Genomic DNA, 21,250 nt, shown 5'->3' with positions numbered 1-21,250 from the left:
TTTTTGAGGTTCCAAAATTTGAAGAGCTTCATGAAATAGGGTCTACATTTATGACTTTAAGCACGTTGTGGGCAGGGATTGTCTCTCTTTATCACTGAATTGTACTTTCCAAGTGCTTAGTACAGTGGTCTGCACAAAGTAAGCGTTCAATAAATACGATTGAATGAATGAATGAACCCCAAGCCCATTCCTTTTTGTTGAGCGCCAGAAGCAGTTAGGGGTTTATCCATTCCCTTAACTAGTTTATACAGCCTCACAGTTGTAAACTGTTAAACACAGATAACTCCAAAGAGAAACCAACCATAAAGAAGCATCATGGCCTAGTGGAGAGTACAACGGCCTGGGAGTCCAAAGGACCTGGGTACTAATCTCAGCTCTGCCACTTGTCTTCTGTGTGATCTTGAGCAAGTCACTTAAATTCACTGTGCCTCAGTTACCTCATCTGTAAAACGGGGATTAAGACTGTGACTGCCTCCCCACCCCCACCCCCAATGTGGGACATGAGCTGTGTCCAACCTGATTAGCTTGTATCTACCCCCAGGCTTAGTACAGTGCCTGGCACATAGTCAGGGCTTAACAACCTTAAAAAAAGAACATTAATAACATTTCATAATTTTCTCAGATTTTAAAATCTCTCAAGTATGATCTCCCAAACACTTTAAAAAAGTAACCATCAAGTATGTATTGAATGCCTACAGGGAGCAGAGCAGGGAGTCTAAGCATTAGAAACTGAGAAAATAAGTTTACACTCTCAAAGGGGAAGTAAATTATGCCGCAGGTGATAAAACATAGAGTCATCATAAACATGTGTATCATGCCATTGAACTCTCCCAAGCTAACAGTATAATGCTTAGCATTGCTCTGCAGGGTGGATTGGACCCCCGACTTGCTCAGAACAATGCACCCTCCCTTCCCCTACAAAGTACATGGGAAGATTGCCGGTGACTACACTCCCTACCTTCCTGCCTAGGGGTGTGTAGATAACTATCTTGCTTGACTGAACTCTCTTTGTTGGTGTATCTAGGCATTCCTCCAGGAATTAATGCACAGCTCACAAACCCCGCTGAACTTTGGCTCGGCTCCTTATTGGAGTCAACAGAGTTCTCCCACGGCACTAATATATATAGTATGCATCTATAATTTTATTTATTTGTATTGCTGTTTGTCTCCCCCACCCCACCCCCACCACTAGACTGTGAACTTCCTGTGGTCAGGGAATGACACTGTTTACTGTTGTATTGTACTTTCCCAAGTGCTTAGTACAGTGCTCTGCACACAGTAAGTGCTTAATAAATGCGATTGAATGAATCAATGAATCCATGAATCAATACTGCCCCTTTAGGGTTCTGTGCCTATGGCAGTGACCTTCAATTGGCCCCATCCTCTAGATGGTTCTGAAAAGGAGGATGTTTTTAAAGCAGCCTGTGTTTTGGGGGTTGCGTAGGTGATGTCCAAATCTGGGGTGCATCATGGAGAAAGTATTGTGGTTATTCAACTTGTTACACTTTTATTCCTTGTGCCGGAAGGTTCTGCACCAGTGAAAATTGGCGATTGGGTCTTGATTCCTGATCATGATTTAATCTTCCTTAATGACAGGTTGTTTCCCGTTGAAAAAGCTTATCTACTATCAATCCATCAATAGTATTTACTGAGCGCTTACTGTGTGCAGAGCACTGTAACAATGATGGTATTTGTTAAGCGCTTACTATGTGCTGAGCACTGTTCTTAGCGCTGTAGTAAGAGCTTAATCTACTGTTGTCTTGTTTCTAAATCTTTCTGATTCTCACTTTCTTTTACCTTCACATTCATACATCAACTCATTAATGCCACCAAACTAATTTTAGCTAGGACTTTCATCTTGGAGTTGACTATTTGGACTTTTAAATATGACGGTGTCACCAAATAACACTGTACAGGGTCTGAGATCATTTTTCTTGCCGCAGTCCTTATGAAAATACTAGGATGAATACTTGACAGATTTAAGAGGTGTGCTTTACTATTCTTTGTGTTCCTTTTGCAAGAGTATGACCTAAGATAATACTGTCTTTGTAGAGTGATTATAGGGGTGTCAATCTGCCATTGTTTTAGGCAGCGGGATTTATCTCTGAATAACGGCCTGGGGAGGTGAAAAGGACTTGGGAGAAGCTACTGATGATAAAGGGGTGAGCAATTCACTGAACTGGGAGAGACACAACAACCAATTTTAGTATGCTATTGATGGTCTCCCATGTAAAATACTTGAGTGTTCACAATACCCATCAATAAATTTACAACTGTGGCAATTGTGCAATGACACTACTTATTCTACATATATTACAAAAGCATAAATATATACTTTTGCAGGACATAATGGTGGGCAGAATAGAATCAGTGGGTGACCCGGGGCTATATTTTGTCCAGCCCTGCATTTGTGCAATATGGTACTTGTTAAAAACTTACTATGTGCCAAGCACTGTTCAATGCACTGGGGTAGTACAAGTTAGTCAGGTTGGACATAGTCCCTATCCCACATTGGGCTCACACTCTTAATCCTCATTTTTTACAGATGAAGTAACTGAGGCACAGAGAAGTTAAATGACTTGCCCAAGGTCGCAAGGCAGACATGTGGCAGAGCGGAATTAGAACTCATTACCTTCCAACTCCCAGGCCTATGTTCTATCCACTACCCCATGCTGCATACACACTAATTGGATAGGAACGATAGAGGCTCAGTGAAATCCTATTTATGGTATTCTTCCAGAAAGTTTTCATAAGACAGTCTGCATATGGCTTATTTAATAATGGTATTATTAAGCACTTATCGTGTTCTGATCACTATACTAAACAGTGAGGTAGAAACAAGATAATCTGATTGGACACAGTCCCTGTCCCATGGATGTGGTGTTCTCACAGTCTAAGTAGAATGAAGTACGAGTATGAGGAAACTGAGGTACAGGGAAGTTAAAGTGGCTTTCCCAAGGTTACACAGCAGGCAAGTGGCAGAACCTGTATTAGAACCCAGGTCTTCTGAGTCCCAGGCCCTTCAGAAGACTTGGATTTATGCTTAAATGTTAAGTTGCCACATTTATTATTGTTAAGAAGCTTGTACATTTTCCCTTGGTTTTTAGCTTACCTCCGGAAGCTGGACTTAATTAACTATCTTGGTTTTATTAACTTTAAACATGTACAGAATTTATAAACACAAGCATGGTGCGTAGTTCTTTTGGAAAGTTCTTGGATTCTGGGAGAGACATAAATACATAAACAGAAACCATTATCTCATGTACGCTGACAACACTCTTGCATGACAAAAGGTGAGGGGAGCAGGATAGCATTAGAATGAGTACAATTAGGTTTTTTAGGCGAGAATCAGAAACACTGTCTTTATCAGAAGCTGCATGGCCTAGCGGAAAGAGCATGGGCCTGAGAGATGAACCTGGGTTTTCAACCTGGCTCCGCCACTTGTTTGCTGTGCAACTTTAGACAATCCACTTCTCTGTGCCTCAGTTACCTCATCTGTAAAGTGGAGATGAAGACAGTGAGTCCTGAGTGGGAGAGGGATGATGATGATGGTATTTGTTAAGCACTTACTGTGTGTTGTTCTAAGTGCAGGGATAGATACAAGTTAATCAGGTTGGACACAGTCCCTATTCATAATAATAATAACAATGGTATTTATTAGATACAAGTTAATCAGGTTGGATACAGTCCCTATTCATAATAATAATAACAGTGGTATTTATTACGCACTTACTATGTGCCAGGTACTATACCAAGCACTGGAATGGATACAAATAAATCAAGTTGGACGCAGTCTCTGCCCCAAGTGGGGCTCACAGTCTCAATCTGCATTTCACAGATGAGGTAACTGAGGCACAGAAAGCAAAGTGACCTACCCAAGGTCACACAGCAGACAAGTGGCAGAGCGAGGAGTAGAACCCATGACCTTCTGCCTCCCAGGCCCATGCTCTATCCACTGTGTCATGCTCCTGCCCAGGGGGCCCACACTCTTAGTCACCATTTTACAGATGAGGGAACTGAGTCCCAGAGAAGTGAAGTGACTTGTCCAAGGTCAGCCAGCAGGCAGTGGGATTAGAACCCAAGTCCTTCAGACTCCTAGGCCCTTGCCCTATTTACTGCTTCTCCTGAAGAGACTGTATCCAACCGGATTATATAATAATAATAATAATGATGGCATTTATTAAGCGCTTACTATGTGCCAAGCACTGTTCTAAGCGCTGGGGAGGTTACAAGGTGATCAGGTTGTCCCACGGGGAGCTCACAGTCTTAATCCCCATTTTACAGATGAGGTAACTGAGGCACAGAGAAGTTAAGTGACTTGCCCAAAGTCACACAGCTGACAATTGGCGGAGCCAGGATTTGAACCCCTGACCACTGACTTCAAAGCCCATGCTCTTTCCAATGAGCCACACTGCTTCTCATTATATCATATGTACTTCCCAAGCGCTTAGTATGGTGCTTTCCACACAGTAAGCGCTCAATAAATACAATTGAATGAATGAATGAATCATATGTACCCCAGCGCTCAGTACAGTTGCTGGGACATTTAATATGCACCTGTATATATGTATATACGTTTGTACGTATTTATTACTCTATTTTACTTGTACATATATATTCTATTTATTTTATTGTTAATATGTTTTGTTTTGTTCTCTGTCTCCTCCTTCTAGACTGTGAGCCCACTGTTGGGTAGGGACCGTCTCTATATGTTGCCAACTTGTACTTCCCAAGCACTTTGTACAGTGCTCTGCACACAGTAAGCGCTCAATAAATACGATTGATTGATTGATTAATAAATATTACCAGTAGTAGTATTTGTATTACTATTAGTACTATTAGAGAAGCACTGTGGCTTAGTGGAAAAAGCCTGGGCTTGGGAGTCAGAGGTCGTGGGTTCTAATCCCGCCTCCGCCACTTATCAGCCGTGTGACTTTGGGCAAGTCATTTCACTTTTCTGGACCTCAGTTCCTTCCTGTGTAAACTGGGGTTCAAGACTGCAAGCCCCAAGTGGGACAACCTGATTACCTTGTACCCTTCCTCTCCCCCTTATCCCCCATCTTACCTCCGTCCCTTCCCCACAGCACCTGTATATATGTATGTACATATTTATTACTCTATTTATTCATTTATTTATTTTACTTGTACCTATCTATTCTATTTATTTTATTTTGTTAGTATGTTTGGTTTTGTTCTCTGTCTCCCCCTTCTAGAGTGTGAGCCCACTGTTGGGTAGGGACTGTCTCTATATGTTGCCAGCTTGTACTTCCCAAGCGCTTAATACAGTGCTCTGCACACAGTAAGCACGCAATAAATATGATTGATTGATTGATTGATTGATTTTACTTGTACCTATCTATTCTATTTTATTTTGTTAGTATGTTTGATTTTGTTCTCTGTCTCCCCCTTCTAGACTGTGAGCCCACTGTTGGGTAGGGACTGTCTCTCTGTTGCCAGCTTGTACTTCCCAAGCGCTTAGTACAGTGCTGTGCACACAGTAAGCGCTCAATAAATACGAGTGATTGATTGATTGATTTTACTTGTACCTATCTATTCTATTTATTTTATTTTGTTAGTATGTTTGGTTTTGTTCTCTGTCTCCCCCCTTCTAGACTGTGAGCCCACTGTTGGGTAGGGACTGTCTCTATATGTTGCCAGCTTGTACTTCCCAAGCGCCTAGTACAGTGCTCTGCACACAGTAAGCGCTCAATAAATACGATTGATTGAACCCCCCCCCCCCCCCAGGGCTTAGAATAGTGCGTGGCACATAGTAGCGCTTAACAAATACCGTCATTATTCAGCGCTTAGAACAGTGTTTGGCCCATCGTAAGCACCGAACAAATACCATCGTTATTATTAGTAGGAATAATAGAGTAGCAGCGTGGCTCAGCGGAAAGATCACGGGCGCTGGAGTCAGAGGTCGTGGGTTCGAATCCTGCTCCGCAACATGTCTGCTGTGTGACCTTGGGCAAGTCACTTCACTTCTCGGAGCCTCAGTTACCTCATCTGTAAAATGGGGATGATGACTGTGAGCCCCCCGCGGGACAACCTGATCACCTTGTATCCCCCCAGCGCCTAGAACAGTGCTTTGCACATAGTAAGCGCTTAATAAATGCCATCATTATTATTAGTAGTATTTCACCTAGCCCTCGGCCCGAAGAACTACATTTCCCAGGATGCCGAGCGAAGCCGCCCTCGCGCCGTGGCTGGGCCTCGCGCCCCCTCCCATTGGGGGCCCTCGAGGCGGGGCCACGGGGGGAGGAGGGGGAGCGCGCGCGCGGGCGCGCGGCCGGGCGCCGATCCGCCGCGGGGGCTCGTGCCGAAGCCGGCGAGCGACCCTGAGGCGGCAGGCTGAGGGGGAGCCTGACGGGGAGTCTGAGGGGGAAGTCTGAGGCGGAGTTGGAGGGGAGAGTCTGAGGGGAGTTGGAGGGGAGCCTGGAGGGGGCCCGGGGGGAATCTGAGGAGAGCCACTGAAGGGGGAAGGCTGCGACCCGAAGAGGAGGCCAGAGGAGGCACCGGCCGGCGGGGCCCCCGCCCTGAAGCAGGTAAAGAGCGACCCCGGCCCCCTCCTTCCATCCTTTTTTCTCTCCCTCTCTCCCTCCCCCGCGTCTCCCTCTCTCTCTCCCCCGTCTCCCTCTCTCTCCCCCGTCTCCCTCTCTCTCTCCCCCCGTCTCCCTCTCTCTCCCCCCCGTCTCCCTCTCTCTCTCCCCCCCGTCTCCCTCTCTCTCTCCCCCCCGTCTCCCTCTCTCTCTCCCCCTCGTCTCCCTCTGTCTCTCCCCCCCGTCTCCCTCTCTCTCCCCCCCGTCTCTCCCCCCCGTCTCCCCCCCGTCTCCCTCAATCAATCAATCAATCGTATTTATTGAGCGCTTACTATGTGCAGAGCACTGTACTAAGCGCTTGGGAAGTACAAATTGGCAACACATAGAGACAGTCCCTACCCAACAGTGGGCTCACAGTCTAAAAGGGGGAGACAGAGAACAGAACCAAACATACCAACAAAATAAAATAAATAGGATAGAAATGTACAAGTAAAATAAATAAATAAATAAATAGAGTAATAAATATGTCCCTCTCTCCCCCCCTCCCCGTCTCCCTCTCCCCCCCCTCCCCGTCTCCCTCTCCCCCCCCTCCCCGTCTCCCTCTCCCCCCCCTCCCCGTCTCCCTCTCCCCCTCTCCCCCCCTCCTCCCCAATCTGGGTCTCCTCCTCGAGGCATCGGAGCCAGCCCAACCACGAGGAAAACGGGCCGCCCGCTCCCCCTTTCCCCTCCCTTTTAATAATCAATATCAATCGTATTTATTGAGCACTTACTGTGTGCAGAGCACTGTACTAAGCGCTTGGGAAGTACAAGTTGGCAACATATAGAGACAGTCCCTACCCAACAGTGGGCTCTAATAATCATCGTATTCCCTTTTCTTCATAGTAATAATAATAATAATAATAATGATGGCATTTGTTAAGCGCTTATTATCATCAATCAATCAATCGTATTTATTGAGCGCTTACTGTGTGCAGAGCACTGTACTAAGCGCTTGGGAAGTACAAGTTGGCAACATAGACAGTCCCTACCCAACAGTGGGCTCACAGTCTGAAAGGGGAGACAGAGAACAAAACCAAACATACTAACAAAATAAAATAATTAGAATAGATATGTATAAGTAAAATAAATAGAGTAATAAATATGTACAAACATATATATATATATACAGGTGCTGTGGGGAAGAGAAGGAGGTAAGATGGGGGGGATGGAGAGGGGCACTAAGCGTCGGGGTGAGATACAAGGTGATCAAGTTGTCCCACGTGGGGCTCACAGTCTTCATCCCCGTTTTACAGGTGAGGTCACTGAGGCTCAGAGGAAGTGAAGTGACTTGCCCAAGGTCACACAGCAGACGTGTGGCGGAGCCGGGATTTGAACCCATGATTTCTGGCTCCAAAGCCCGGGCTCTTTTCCACTGAGCCATGCTACTTCTCATCATCGTAGTTGTTAATAATAATAATAATAATGGCATTAAGCGCTTACTATGTGCAAAGCACTGTTCCAAGCGCTGGGGAGGTTACAATCAATCAATCGTATTTATTGACCACTTACTGTGTGTAGAGCACTGTACTAAGCGCTTGGGAAGTACAAGGTGATCAGGTTGTCCAATGGGGGGCTCACAGTCTTAATCCCCATTTTACAGATGAGATCACTGAGGCACAGAGAAGGTAAGTGACTTGCCCAAAGTCACACAGCTGACAAGTGGCAGAGTAGGGTTTTGAACCCATGATCTCTGACTCCAAAGCCCGTGCTCCTTCCTCTGAGCCATGTTAAGCCCTCTCTATGTGTCAAGCATTGTTCTAAGCGCTGGGGTAGATACATTCATTCATTCAATGGTATTTATTGAGCACTTACTGTGTGCAGAGTACGGTACTAAGCCTTGGGAAGTACAAGTCGGCAACATATAGAGACGGCCCCTACCCAACAACGGGCTACATGCTAATCACGTTGCCCCACGTGGGGCTCAGTCTTCATCTCCTTTTTACAGATGAGGGAACTGAGGCCCAGAGAAGTGAAGCGGCTTGCCCAAGGTCACACAGCAGACAAGTGGCGGAGTCGGGATTAGAACCCACGTACTCTGCCTCCCAAACCCGGGCTATTGCCACTAAACCACGCGGCTTTCCCTCCCTGCCCTGGCCCTCCCCACTCCCTCCCGACTCTCCCATTCAGTCGTATTTATTGAGCGCCCACTGTGCGCAAACCACTGTACTGAACGCCAGGGAGAGGCCACGAGAACAATGCACAGACATATTCCCTGCCCACACCGAGTTTAAAGTCTAGAGGAAGGTATGAGATGAAACGAAGTGTGTATTTAGCAGCATACAAAGCCGCATGGCCTAGTGGTGAAAGCACGGGCTTGGGAGGCAGAGGACGTGGGTTCTAATTCCGACTCCGACACTTGTCTGCCGGCCGACCTTGGGCAAGGCACTTCACTTCCCTGGGTCTCAGTTTCCTATTCTGGAAAATGGGATTAAGGTAGTGAGCCCCACGAGGGACTACCTGATTACCCTGTATCTACCAGCGCTTAGAACAGTGGTTGGCACGTAGTAAGTACCTAACAAATACCATTATTATTATTACTACTTCCCTCCCCTCGCCCTCCCGTCTTCCTCTCCCCCTCTTTTCCCCTCTCCTTTTCCTCCCCTCCCCCTAACCCCCATTCATTCATTCAATCGTATTTATTGAGCGCTTACTATGTGCAGAGGACTGTACTAAGCGCTTAGAAAGTACAATTTGAATGGTGCTTGGCCCATAGTAAGCGCTTAACAAATACCATCATCATCATATCCGAAGTCCAAAGGGCTTCCCCGGCATATCTGTCCGGAGAGGAGACTGCGGATCTAGCCGGGAGCCAGGAGTCCTAAACTCCAGACTTGCGTCCCTCCGACCACCGTTTTTAGTTGGAGGTTGCAATGGGCTCCGAAACGGAGAACGAAGTAATTAATAAAGGGCTACAGTGTGTTATAAACCCACCACCCCAAGAGCTGGTGCAGCCCCCTGAGAGCCAGATGAACCTGCCTCTGAGCCACAGGCACTGTAATAAGCTTTGTGCTATTGGGTAAACACATACTATATGCCAAGCACGGGGCGGGGGTAGGGACAACTCAATCAGATCTTCATCACCAACCCCCACTCTTTTCCGTTATCCCATTTGACGTATAAACCCTTCTTATTGCTCCGATTATAGAGTAGTGTGTGTTTTTAAGCACGGTGCTGGGAGCTATAGCTTCTTAAAGGCAAACCTCAAGGTTTCCTCCTTTTGTGGGGGGCGCCCCAGACTGCTGCTCGATGTGGAATTGCATTTCTTCTGAACCTGAGAGAAGTGGCTTTTGTTTCATTTGGCAGAGTTGATTGGCTTTGTGATTTGACCGGATCTCCGTTTTATTGCGGTCTAGAGACTTCCTGAAATGGTGTGCCTGCACCAAACTACCTGGATTGATCTTATTCTCCACAAATTACCGTTCTTGAAATGTTTTTTCATTGCACGAAATTCTTATTAGCTTGATTGTATGCGTACATCAATCCCTTCTCCCCAACCCACCCTACCTAAAATGTAATCGGGGTTTCAGAGAATTAGACAGCAAAAAGTAGAACAGAAGAGGAAATTAGTCTGGAAAATAACCCAGTCCCAGAGCAGTTTCGCTTGTGAATTTGATCTTTGGATCCCATTTTTCCATTGAATTTTTAACTAGATCAAAAGAATACTGATTTGTTCACCATTCACCAGTCAGCTTTTTCATTTTACAACATACAACATCCCCCCTCTCTCCCATAGCCAAGAGCTTTGGGAGCTAACAGTTGCTGATGCAGCTGACACTAGGGCAGCCTCTTGGCCCCTACTTTGGACCTGACCAGCTGTCTCCACCTTCTTGCTTTAACTCTGCCACCCTTTACCTCTCTGAACAACCTAAGACCCCTCTGCTAGATGATTGAGATGTAGTCTATTTGGGTCTTGAACTCTAGGTTACACTTCTCATCCCACTTAACCGTAATTACTATCTCAACAGACAGGCCTCACCGCACCTGAATATAATTACTTTTTGATCATCCACAGCTGTTTCTAGAGTAGTAAACCTCTCAACATCTGAAACTGGAATGAACTGGAAATCTTTCCTGACGGTGGTAGTTGCTTATTTTATACTGGCTTTTCCTGATTGCCACAACTCATTGCAAACCGAGTTAGCTTTAAGGGGTAAATTATTCAGAGAGAGTGAGAGATGTAAAGATTAGATGAGTGTCTTATTAAGTCATAGTCTGACAGCAGTGTTGCAGTTATGATTTTCTTATAAAAGAGAACCATAAGGTAAATTAAAATAGGCTCCAAGGTAAAATGAGTGCTTTTAAGGACCTTGAAGCTGTTGGGCTTAAAAAAAAAAAGAACAAAAAACAAAAAAAAGAGTTGGGTTTTTTGGTTCATTACTTGTGTGCTTGAGTAACAAGAGGGTGAAGGATAGGAAACGATGCCAGCTTTATTAAAATACCGTGTCGAGTTGATCTGGTTTTGTCAGCCTGAGGCAGTTCCGAACCAGAGCTGAGCATAATCGGTGCAATTGCACACAACTCCAGCCGCAGTGGCATTCCGGCTTCCATGGTGACTCATATCGTACTCTCCCAAGCATTGAGTGCAGTGCTCTGCGCACATTAGGCACACGATAGGTTCTACCGGTTATTGCCTCTTTTCCTCTCCCTTCTACTTTCCCCTCCTCTTGCCACAGTCACCCTTTCTTTTTCCTCTCACTTGTAAAGTCCTCTTCCTGTTTTGGTCTCACCTACTAAACTGCAGTCCCCTTGCCCACAATTTCCCTCTGGCCTGGAATTCCCTTCCTCTTCATATCTGATAGAACACCAATCTCCCCAACTTTAAAGCCTTATTAAAATTTCATCTCCTCCAAAAAACCTTCCTCGACTAAGCCTTCATTTCTCCTACTCCCTCTTCCTTCTGCGGCAGCTATGAACTTGGATCTGTACCTTTCGAGCACTCGATATTCACCCGTCCCTTAGCACTTAATGTTCTGATCCTTGTGGTCAGGGAGCGGATATATCAACTCTGTTGTATCGTACTCTCTCCACCTCTTAGTACGGTGCTTTGCACCCAGTAAGGGCTCAAATACCATCCATTGATGGATAAAGAAGCACTGCCAGCCCAAGCGACTGGAACTCCAGACTGTGTTGTTACATGTAGATTGTGGCAGTCCCACTTGGAGCCCAGAGGGGGCAGCACTCAGTGGTGATCCAAGGTTTGTTTATTATTTATTTAATCGTATTTGAGTGCTGACTGTGTGCAAAACACTATACTAAGCATTTGGGAGAGTACAGTATAACATCAAACACATTCCCTTCCCACAACGAGCTCACAAGGTTTAAGAAATGATCCTTTCGTGGCACAAGTGGTTAGAACTACCATTGGAATCATCTTGCTCCGAAACTCAGGTGACCTCATAGGTGCTCTATCAAGTATGGCCCTGTTCTTCAATTAGTCAGTCATATTTATTGAGTGCTTACTGTGTGCTGACCACTGTACTGAGCTCTTGGGAGAGTACAGTATAACAATATAGCAGATGCATTCCCTGCCCACAACAAGTTTACAGTGTGGAGGGAGACACAGACATTAATGGAAAAAATTACAGATATGTACATGAGTGCTGTGGGAGTAGGAGAGGGGTTGAATAAAGGGAGCAAGTCAGGATGAGGCAGAAGGGAGTGGAGGAAAAGGAAAAGAACTTAATCTGGAAGGTCCTCCAGGAGGAGATGTGTCTTCAATAAGACCTTGAAGGGGCTGAGGTGGGGAGAGTAATTGTTTGTTGGAGTTGAAGAAGGAGGACTTTTCAGCCCCAAGGCAGGATGTGAGCGAGAGATCGGTGCCAAGAAGCAATGAGTTAATTGGCATTAGAGGAGTGAAGTGTGTGGGTTGGGTTGTAGTAATAATAATGATGGTATTTGTTAAGCGCTTACTAAGTGCAAAGCACTAGTAGAGTAGTGAGGTGTGAGGTAGGAGGGGGCAAGGTGATTGAGTGCTTTGAAGCCTATGGTAAGGAGTTTCTGTTTGTTGCAGAGGTGAGTGGGCAACCACTGGTGGTTCTGAGGAGTGGGGAAACATGTCCTGAATGTTTTTGTAGAAGAATGAGCTGGGCAGCAGCATGAAGTATGGACTGGAGTGAGGAGAGATAGGAAGCAGGGAGGTCAGCAAGGAGGTAGAGGCAGTAATCGAGGTGGGATAGGATAAGTGCTTGGATTTACATGGTAGCAGTTTGGATGGGGAGGAAAGGGTGGATTTTAGCGATGTGGAGATTGAACCTTTAGGATTTAGTGATGGATTAAATATGTGGGTTAAATGAGAGAGGAATCAAGGATATGCCAAGGTTATGGGCTTCTGAGAATGGAAGCATGGTGGTATTGTCTGCAGTGTTGGGGAAGTCGGGAAGGACAGGGTTTGGGTGGGAAGATAAGGAGTTCTGGTTTTGACATGTTAAGTTTGAGGTGGCGACAGGACATCCAAGTACAGATGCCTTGAAGGCGGGAAGAAATGTGAGTGCAAAGAGGGAGAGAGATCAGGGCTGGAGATGTAGATTTGGGAATTGTCCACATAGAGATGGTAGTTGAAGCCATGGGAGCAAATGAGTTTTCCAAGGGAGTAGGTCTAGATGGAAAACAGAAAGGGACTCAGAAATTGAACCTTGAGGGACACCCACAGTTAGGGGCTGAGAGGCAGAGGAGGATCACATGAAAGAGACTGAGAATGAGTGGCCAGAGAGATAGGAGGAGAACCAGGGGAGGACGGTGTCTGTGAAGCTGAGGTTGAATAATGTTTCCAGGAGAAGGGGATGGTCGACAGTATCACAGGCAGCTGAAAGGTCGAGGAGGATTAGGATGGAGTAGAGGCCGTTGGATTTGGCAAGACGGAGATTATTGGTGACCTTTGAGAGGGTGCTTTTTGAGGAGTGAAGTGGATGGAAGCCAGATTGGCTGGGGTGGTGGTGGAGGGAGGGGGTTGAGGAGAGAATTGGAGAAGAGGAACCTGAGACAGCAGGTTGTAAACAACACTTCATGGAGTTTGGAGGGGTAATGATAGGAGGGAGATGGGGTGATAACTGGAGGGAGCCATGGGGTCACGGGAGGGTTTTTTGTTTTTGGCGGGGGGGGGGGGGGGGGGGGGGGGGGGGGTGTGTTGTAGTTTTTTTGTTTTTTTTTTTTTAAGCCAGGCAGAGACATGGGCGTGTTTGAGCAGTGGGGAAGAAGCCATTGGGGAGTGAACATTTGAAGATGGCGGTTAGGGAGGGAAGAAAGGAGGGAGCAAGTGTTTTGATAAAGTCTTTCCTAAGCTTTCCCAGCCCTCCTCCCTCCCCCACAACAAAAGTTTTGCAGAGGGATTCTGAGGCTTCGGAACTACCAGATGGCTCTGCCTGGGAATTAAAAGACTGAGGCTGTATGTTTGTTTCTACCTGCTCCAAGACTGAAAGTCTGAAGACCTCAGATACCCAACATCATTTGGGCTCAGGTGTTGGCTTGTTTCTGCTCAGTGGTGTCCAGGTCAGATTTCAATGGGTTCCTTAAGGCATTGATTAGATTATAGCCTTCAGCTGAGGAAGAGGGAGTAAAGGGCAGGGGTCATGTCTTTTATTAATAATAATAGTTGCTGTGTTTATTAAGTTCTTACTATGTGTCAATCAGTCAATCAGTGGCATTTACTGAGGACTTCCTGTATTCAGAGCACTATACTAAGCACTTTGCACTGTAGTAAGTGCTGGGGTAGATGCAATTTGAACAGGTTGGACACAGCCTCTGTCCTATGTGGAGCTCACAGTCTAAGGATGGAGAAGAGGTACTTTATCCCCATTTTACAGGTGAGGAAACTGAGGCAAGGAGAAGTTAAGAGACCTTCCCAGGTCATAAACTGGGATCACATAGACGTCTTCTGTTTTATGCTCCCTAACTACCTAGACTGGTGCTCAGTGCTCAGATACTGTTGGTGCTCTCAATAAATGATGATGATGGTAATGATAGTGACACTATGGTAAACTGTTTTAGTAGGAAAGGAAATGGAAAGGAGAAGAGGAAGGGTGTTTCATTTTTTTTCTGGATGCTTGGGTGTCCAATTGCTGTTCTGTTAAAAATGTGGAAATTGCTTCTTTTCTCCTAAATTAAATAAAAAGAGTATCTGCAAAATTCATTACAATGGCATTCTGTCAGTAATAGTAACTGTGGTATTTAATAACTGTGGTATTTGTTAAACTCTTACTATGTTCCAGGCACTGTTCTAAGCTCTGGGGTAGATCAGTCAATCAATCAATCATATTTATTGAGTGCTTACTGTGTGCAGAGCATTGTACTAAGCTCTTGGGAAGTACAAGTTGGCAACATACTGAGACAGACCCTACCCAACAGTGGGATACAAGATAATCAGGTTGGATACAGTCACTGTCCCACATAGGGCCCATAGTCTTAATCCCTATTTTACAGATGAGGGAGCTGAGGCCCAGAGAAGTGAAGTGACTTGCCCTGGCTCCGCCAGGATTAGAACCCAGGTCCTTCTGACTCCCAGGCCTGTGCATTATCCACTAGGCCACCCTTTTCAATAGTGTAGAGAGGTGTTTGTAAGTGCTGTGTGGGTTTGTGAATGTCTGAGTGCTTTTGTGGCCTGGAAGTGCTGATGTGGCAATGGGGAATATAAAGTGGGGAGACCAGAAAATCATCAGGGAAGTCCTTGTAGAGAAGGTGTGAGTTCAGAAAGGCTTTGAAAATGTGGAGAGCAGGGTTCTGTGCCGTTTCACCCCTCTTCATTTATTCCCATGAGTCTGGGAACTCAAATTGGAGGGTAAAAGTGCTGGAGATCACCCTGAATCGTTAACTAATTTATCTCCCTGCCTCTGTTCAGATCTAGACCTTTAGCACTCCAAGATAGGTTATGTGACTAGAAGTGAAATTTTTTATTAATTTTTTACTTGGGAGAAATAAATGGATGTGTGCTGTCTCTTGTAGGATATTCAAATTATTCTAGGGTCTGGGAAGATCTTTACTTATGGTCTTTACTTACTCCAAAAGGTGGAGCACTTTTGTTTTTATAGCCTAGCCAAAAAAATCCTTGTTGATAGAAGATATGTTACGGTGTTTGAGTTTTAAATACCATGTGTACTAATCCTTGATTATTTCCAACTGGAAAGAAGAGTCATCATCCTTCTGTGATGCCAAAATCTTTCTCAAAACCCAGTGCAAATTCTAAGCACCTGCAAAGTGTTTAAATTTTAAGTGTAGATTGTCTTTATTCACAAATAAAAATTGGACTTTAAGGGTATGAGAAACATGGTTGAATCTTTTACATCTTTTTCTACCATTTATAACTACAAGTAGTCAATACTTTTGCCAATATCAAATTGAAGTGTGAAAATTTTGAAACTTTTTAAATGTGATCTTAAATGAAAATTTATTGTAAATTAAATCCTGAATTTGAATATATCAAGCTGGCTTTTCTTCAGCTTTGGGGTATCTGGTTGAAACATCCTATTTCAGGCCAGCTACTGTTAGTAGAAGCCGTGTGCAGTGGTTATGAAGTGATGCCAAAGACACATTATTATTAATGTGTTTGATCAGCAGGGTAACATTACCCCTTATGAAGCCTTTGTGCTGTAGATATTTTTTGGGTCCAAGCCAATGTTTTCATTTAAAATACCTTTAATGGTATTAAGTGCCATCTAGGTACCAGGCACTGTACTAAGCGCTGGGGTAGATACAAGGCTGTCAGTCTGGACACAGTCCCTGTCCCACATGGGGCTCACAGCCTTAATCCCCATTTTACAGATGAGGTAACTGAGGCACAGAGAAGTTAAGTGAACTGCCCGAGGTCACACAGCAGTTCTGATTTGATGATTTGGTGAGCAAGGGGTGGTGATTTGGCAGGGAGGAAGGGGAACTGAGAAATTATTTCAAAGTGTTTGAATGTCACAGAGATAGGAAAGATACTGAAAACTCCCTGCCGCTCTGGGTCCCAAACGTCACCCTTGCCTCTGTCCTCCCTTCCTGCTTCTGGGCCTGGACTAGTAATAATAATGATGGCATTTATTAAGCGCTTCCTATGTGCAAACCACTGTTCTAAGTGCTGGGGAGGTTACAAGGTGATCAGGTTGTCCCACGGGGGGCTCACAGTCTTAATCCCCATTTTACAGATAAGGTAACTGAGGCACAGAGAAGTTAAGTGACTTGCCCAGAGTCACACAGCTGACAATTGGCGGAGCAGGGATTTGAACCCATGACCTCTGACTCCAAAGCCCATGCTCTTTCCACTGAGCCACGCTGCTTCACTAGACTAGACTGTAAGCTCATTGTGGCCAGAGAACATGTCTACCAACTTTGTTCTATTGTACTCTCTCAAGTACTTTGTTCTCTGCACACAGTAAGTGCTCAATAAACGCCATTGATCAGTTGAGCCATAAAAAGGAAGCTTGCAGTCATGACATTCTTAATCGTATACCCTGTTAGGTTCCAATATTATCTGTCGACAATAATTTTAAACTTTAAAGGGCAAATTACCAGAACTTAATTTACACATGCAATTATATATGTTGCCAACTTGTACTTCCCAAGCGCTTAGTACAGTGCTCTGCACACAGTAAGCGCTCAATAAATACGATTGAATGAATGAATGATTAAGGCTGATGAGTTAAGTTCTTAGTTTTTCTAAAAGGACTCATAAGAGACTCATGCCAAAGCTTGGTTTGTCTACTCAGTACATCCTGGAAAGAAATCCTTGCAGTGAACTCTATTTGTTCCATACTGTAAAAGTTAATGGACTTCCCTGCTGAGTTGAAGTAGCTAATTGAATGAATGACTTAGTTGTCAACACTGAGACCTGGGGTGGTGGGGCAATGGAAAAAAATGTCTGTTGTTTTAAATACGAGTAGCTTTTTCTTGAACTCAAAAGAATGCTTTAATATTAAACATTTGAGAAGAACTTTAGAAGGTTTACCTAAACGAACCGTGTACGGCCGTATGCAGTTCACATAGAGTTTGGGAAAGGACCCCAACTTATATTCATAGATGATATTGACCATGAGGATCATGTAATACATGTTTTTGCCAGAGGCTTGAAGGATTTTTAACTTTAAAGCAGTGAACTTAAATGAAAAGTTGTTATTTTAATTTGAATCCCAAATTTGAATATAACAAGCTGATTTATTTGTCTTGAGTGGGATACTGTTGGACTGAAGTAGCCAAAATGTGGTGAGGAAATGTTACCTAATTTCCCCAAAGTTTCTCTTCTGTTGTGTCAGTTCCCATTTCCCAGCATGCAAAAAAACCCCCAAAACCCAAAGAAAAAAGCACCAGAGGTAAAAAGAACAAGCCAAATCACAAAGTAAGCAGTAAACAAGATGGCCCAGTGGGAAAGAGCTTGGGCCTGGGGGTCAGTGGACCTGGGCTCTAATCCCACCTCTTAGACTTGTCTGCTGTGTGACCATGAGCAAGTCACTTCACTTCTCTGTGCCTGTTACCTTATCTGTAAAATGGGGATTAAGATGGCGAGCCTTATGTGGGACTGAGCCTATGTCCAACATGATTAGCCTGTGTAATAATGATGGTATTTGTTAATGATGGTATGTACCAGGCTCTGTACTTAAGCGCTAGGGTGAATGCAAGCAGTCGAGTTGGACACAGTCCCGGTCCCATGTGGGACTCACAGTCTCAATCCCTACTTTATTTTGTATCTAGCCCAGCGCTTAGCACAGTGCCTGGCATTTAGTATGCACTTAACAAATACAGTGGGGAAAAAAAAGAGCAGCCCCATGGCTCTAGAGCTTCTGGCTTTAAATGGATTCTGGGTCCCATAGGTCAGCCAGTAATCAAGAATATTTATTGCTTGAGTAATTACTCTGTGCAGGGCACTGTGGGAAGCACTTGGGAGAGTACAATAAATTAGACAGGACCCCTGCCCTCAAGGAGCTTACAGTCTAGCAAAACATGGGACTGAGTTGTAGTAGCAGATAAATGGGAAGGAGGTGGGAGAGAGCTGATTGTGTGCCTTCAAAGTAAAAAAAGTCAGGAGATCCTGCTCAGTGCAGAGAGGAATGGGCAACTATTGACAAATTTTTAGGAACGATGAGATTTATACAAAATGACATTTTTCCAAAATGATCCAAGCAGCAGAGTGAAGAATGGGCCTCCCTTGGATTGGGGGAGGATGGCGAGGAGGCTGATGCAGTAGTCAGGTCAGGATATGAGAAGGGCTGAGGCCATGTCATGCACTTTCTGCCCAACATCAAAACTAAGCTCCTTCTGGGGAGGGAATGTGCCTACAAACTCTTGTATTGTTCTCTCCCAAGTGCTTAATACAGTGCTCTGCATACAGTAAAAGCTCAGTAAATCCCACTGACTGATTGATCGATCGAGGGAATGGTGCTTCGGTCATGGTGCTCTGCTTTGGCAGCTGAGATTACCTGGGCTGTGCATGGAATTTACAGAGGCAGGAGGAAGAAAGGGACAAGAGTCAGCAATGGCTGGGCAGATTGAGGTAGTACAGCTGATGAGGGGTCGTAATCAAGCTCTCAGTTCAGGTATACCAACTGAGGTGACAGTAGGTGGGTCAGTATTTGAAGGCCTACAGTAACATACTCATTTTTTAATTATGTGCCGCAGACATTAGTGAATATATGAAAAAACTACCAGGCCACAAAACACTACTTATCTGATATAATAGTAATAATAATTGAGGTATTCAAGTGCTAATTATGCTGTACATGTCAAGCACTGTTCTAAACGCTAGGGAAGATGTAAGATAATCAGGTCAGACAAGTCCCTGTCCCACCCAAGACTCACAGTCTAACTAAGAGGGAGAGCAGGTACTGAATCCTCATTTTGCAGATGACGTAACTGTGGCACAGGGAAGTAACGTGACTTGCCCAAGGTCACACAGCAGGCACATGGCAGAGCCAGGGTTATAACCCATGTCCTTTGACTCCCAGCCCATGCTCTTTTCCACCAGGTCATGCTCTTCTTCTTCTTTTTTATATGCAAGTCATAATTTTAGACTGTACACTGTAAGGTCGTTGTGGGCATTATTGTTGTATTGTACTCTCCAAGTGCTTGGTACAGTGCTCTGCACAAAGTAAGCACTCAAATATGATTGAATGACTGAACTCATTAGCAATTGACTATCGGCAAGGCTGGCACCATAGCTTTTCCAAAAAGAGAAGAATCAGGAGCTTTCCTAAGTAGAAGGAGCCTATCACCTCTTTTTATTTCTGCCTCCCCTCAGAGGTTGTTAATTTTTTTTTAAAAAACGATGGTCCTTGAGAAACTCATAATTGGTTGAAGTGCATGGAATAAAGTTCCGTTACGGTTCTGTAAGTGTTCGTACATGTATGAATCTTTTCCTTTGATCACAGTTCTTCTCCCAATTTCTTTTAAACTGAAACTGGAATAAACTTTACAGTGAGGGTAACGACATCTTCATTCCCTGGTTTCCATCATTCACTTGGCAGCCTTTCCAACAATCTCGGGAATTAGAATTTAAGTAGTTGATCACTTTAGTTGTCAAAACATTTGATAGACCTTGATAGATACTTCCCTGAATAATTTTGAAGAAATTACTTTCCTAGAGGTAGGCATCAGAACTGTCCATATTGCCAAAGAAGTGTAGTCCAAACAATTAAAATAGTAAGAATCTGTAGTAAAGTGCTCTTTTAATACGTTTGATCCAGCTCTTGCATGCAGAACTCAGTTTAATTGACAAATTGGAATTCTTGTAAATTACAGAATAAGTTGAGAGCGCTTGCAAATGTTTCTCAAAATAAGCCAAGTTCCTCAGAAATAACAAAGAGCAAATGTTTGGAGGGAGGAAAAGGGAAGTATGCGTTCCTGCAAGCCAGTGCAGTTTCAGAAGAAACTAATTTGAATCTTTCATATGAAATCGTATTAACTGTATAATCCTCCTATTGAGTGGTATGGCTGATGGTCTGTGCTCAGGGCCAGTCTTCAAATGGTGCAATTGGAGCTGAGTATCCCAAGACCTGGGGTACTGCAACTGTCCCCCACCTCCAGTCTGCCCTCACTGAAGGAAGCAGTGTGGCCTAATGGAATGAGCCCGGGCCCGTGCCTCAGAGGACCTGGGGTCTAATCCCAGCTCTGCAGTTAGCCTGCTTTTTCACCTTGAGCAAATTACTTCATTTATCTGTACCTCAGTTTCCTCATTTGGAAAATGGGGATTCAGCACCTGTCCTCTGTTAGATCGTGAACCCCCCACCCCCACATAAGGAACAGGGATGATGTCCAATCTGATTGTGTTGTACCTATCCCAGCACTTAGTACAGTGCTTAGTAAATGGAAAATGCTTAACAAATATCACAATTATCATTATTCAAGCCCCTGCCACCTCACTGCGCTTTAGAAAAAACTGTGACACCTATATGAGGTGGTTGATGCTTATTGAGGCTCTTCCTTCCTGGAGAGGTTGCTTTGACCCCAATATGGTGGTGAGGCTAGGCTGAGAGCTGGTCTTTCCCAGATTGCCAGGCGCTTCCACGTCAGGGTGAATTAGTTAAAAAGCGGCCACAGTAGATGATTGGAGCCCTCTTCCGTAACAAAATATCCTTGACACTCGTGCTGTTGATTGGGTTTCAGTTCTCCCCCTTGACTCAGAAAGTTGTCTGGGGGTCCCAAGGAGTGGTTAGAGGCTAGCTCCATCCTGCCCTGTCTGGGCCACTTAGGGCCATGCCCGCCTTCTTGACCTG

At 44.7% G+C, this 21,250-nt stretch overlaps 1 protein-coding gene across 2 annotated transcripts in view; it reads left to right on the top strand.

Annotated features, from left to right (window-relative positions):
• KLHL8 (kelch like family member 8) overlaps positions 1–21,250 on the top strand; it is a 73,473-nt gene that overhangs the window by 26,115 nt on the left and 26,108 nt on the right. Inside the window, exon 1 of one of the 2 annotated variants that reach the window (XM_038769213.1) lies at positions 6,486–6,545. The exons of the other annotated variant lie outside the window; for it this stretch is intronic. The gene's annotated coding sequence lies outside the window, so the exon portion shown is untranslated. Of the gene's footprint in view, positions 1–6,485; positions 6,546–21,250 lie in introns of those variants that run through there. 2 annotated transcript variants of the gene reach the window in all.

The sequence above is a fragment of the Tachyglossus aculeatus genome, chromosome X5 (genome assembly GCF_015852505.1).
Source record: "Tachyglossus aculeatus isolate mTacAcu1 chromosome X5, mTacAcu1.pri, whole genome shotgun sequence".
Lineage (NCBI taxonomy): Eukaryota > Metazoa > Chordata > Mammalia > Monotremata > Tachyglossidae > Tachyglossus > Tachyglossus aculeatus.
Note: the sequence above shows the minus strand (reverse complement) of the source record. Positions and strands in the feature narration are given on the sequence as shown.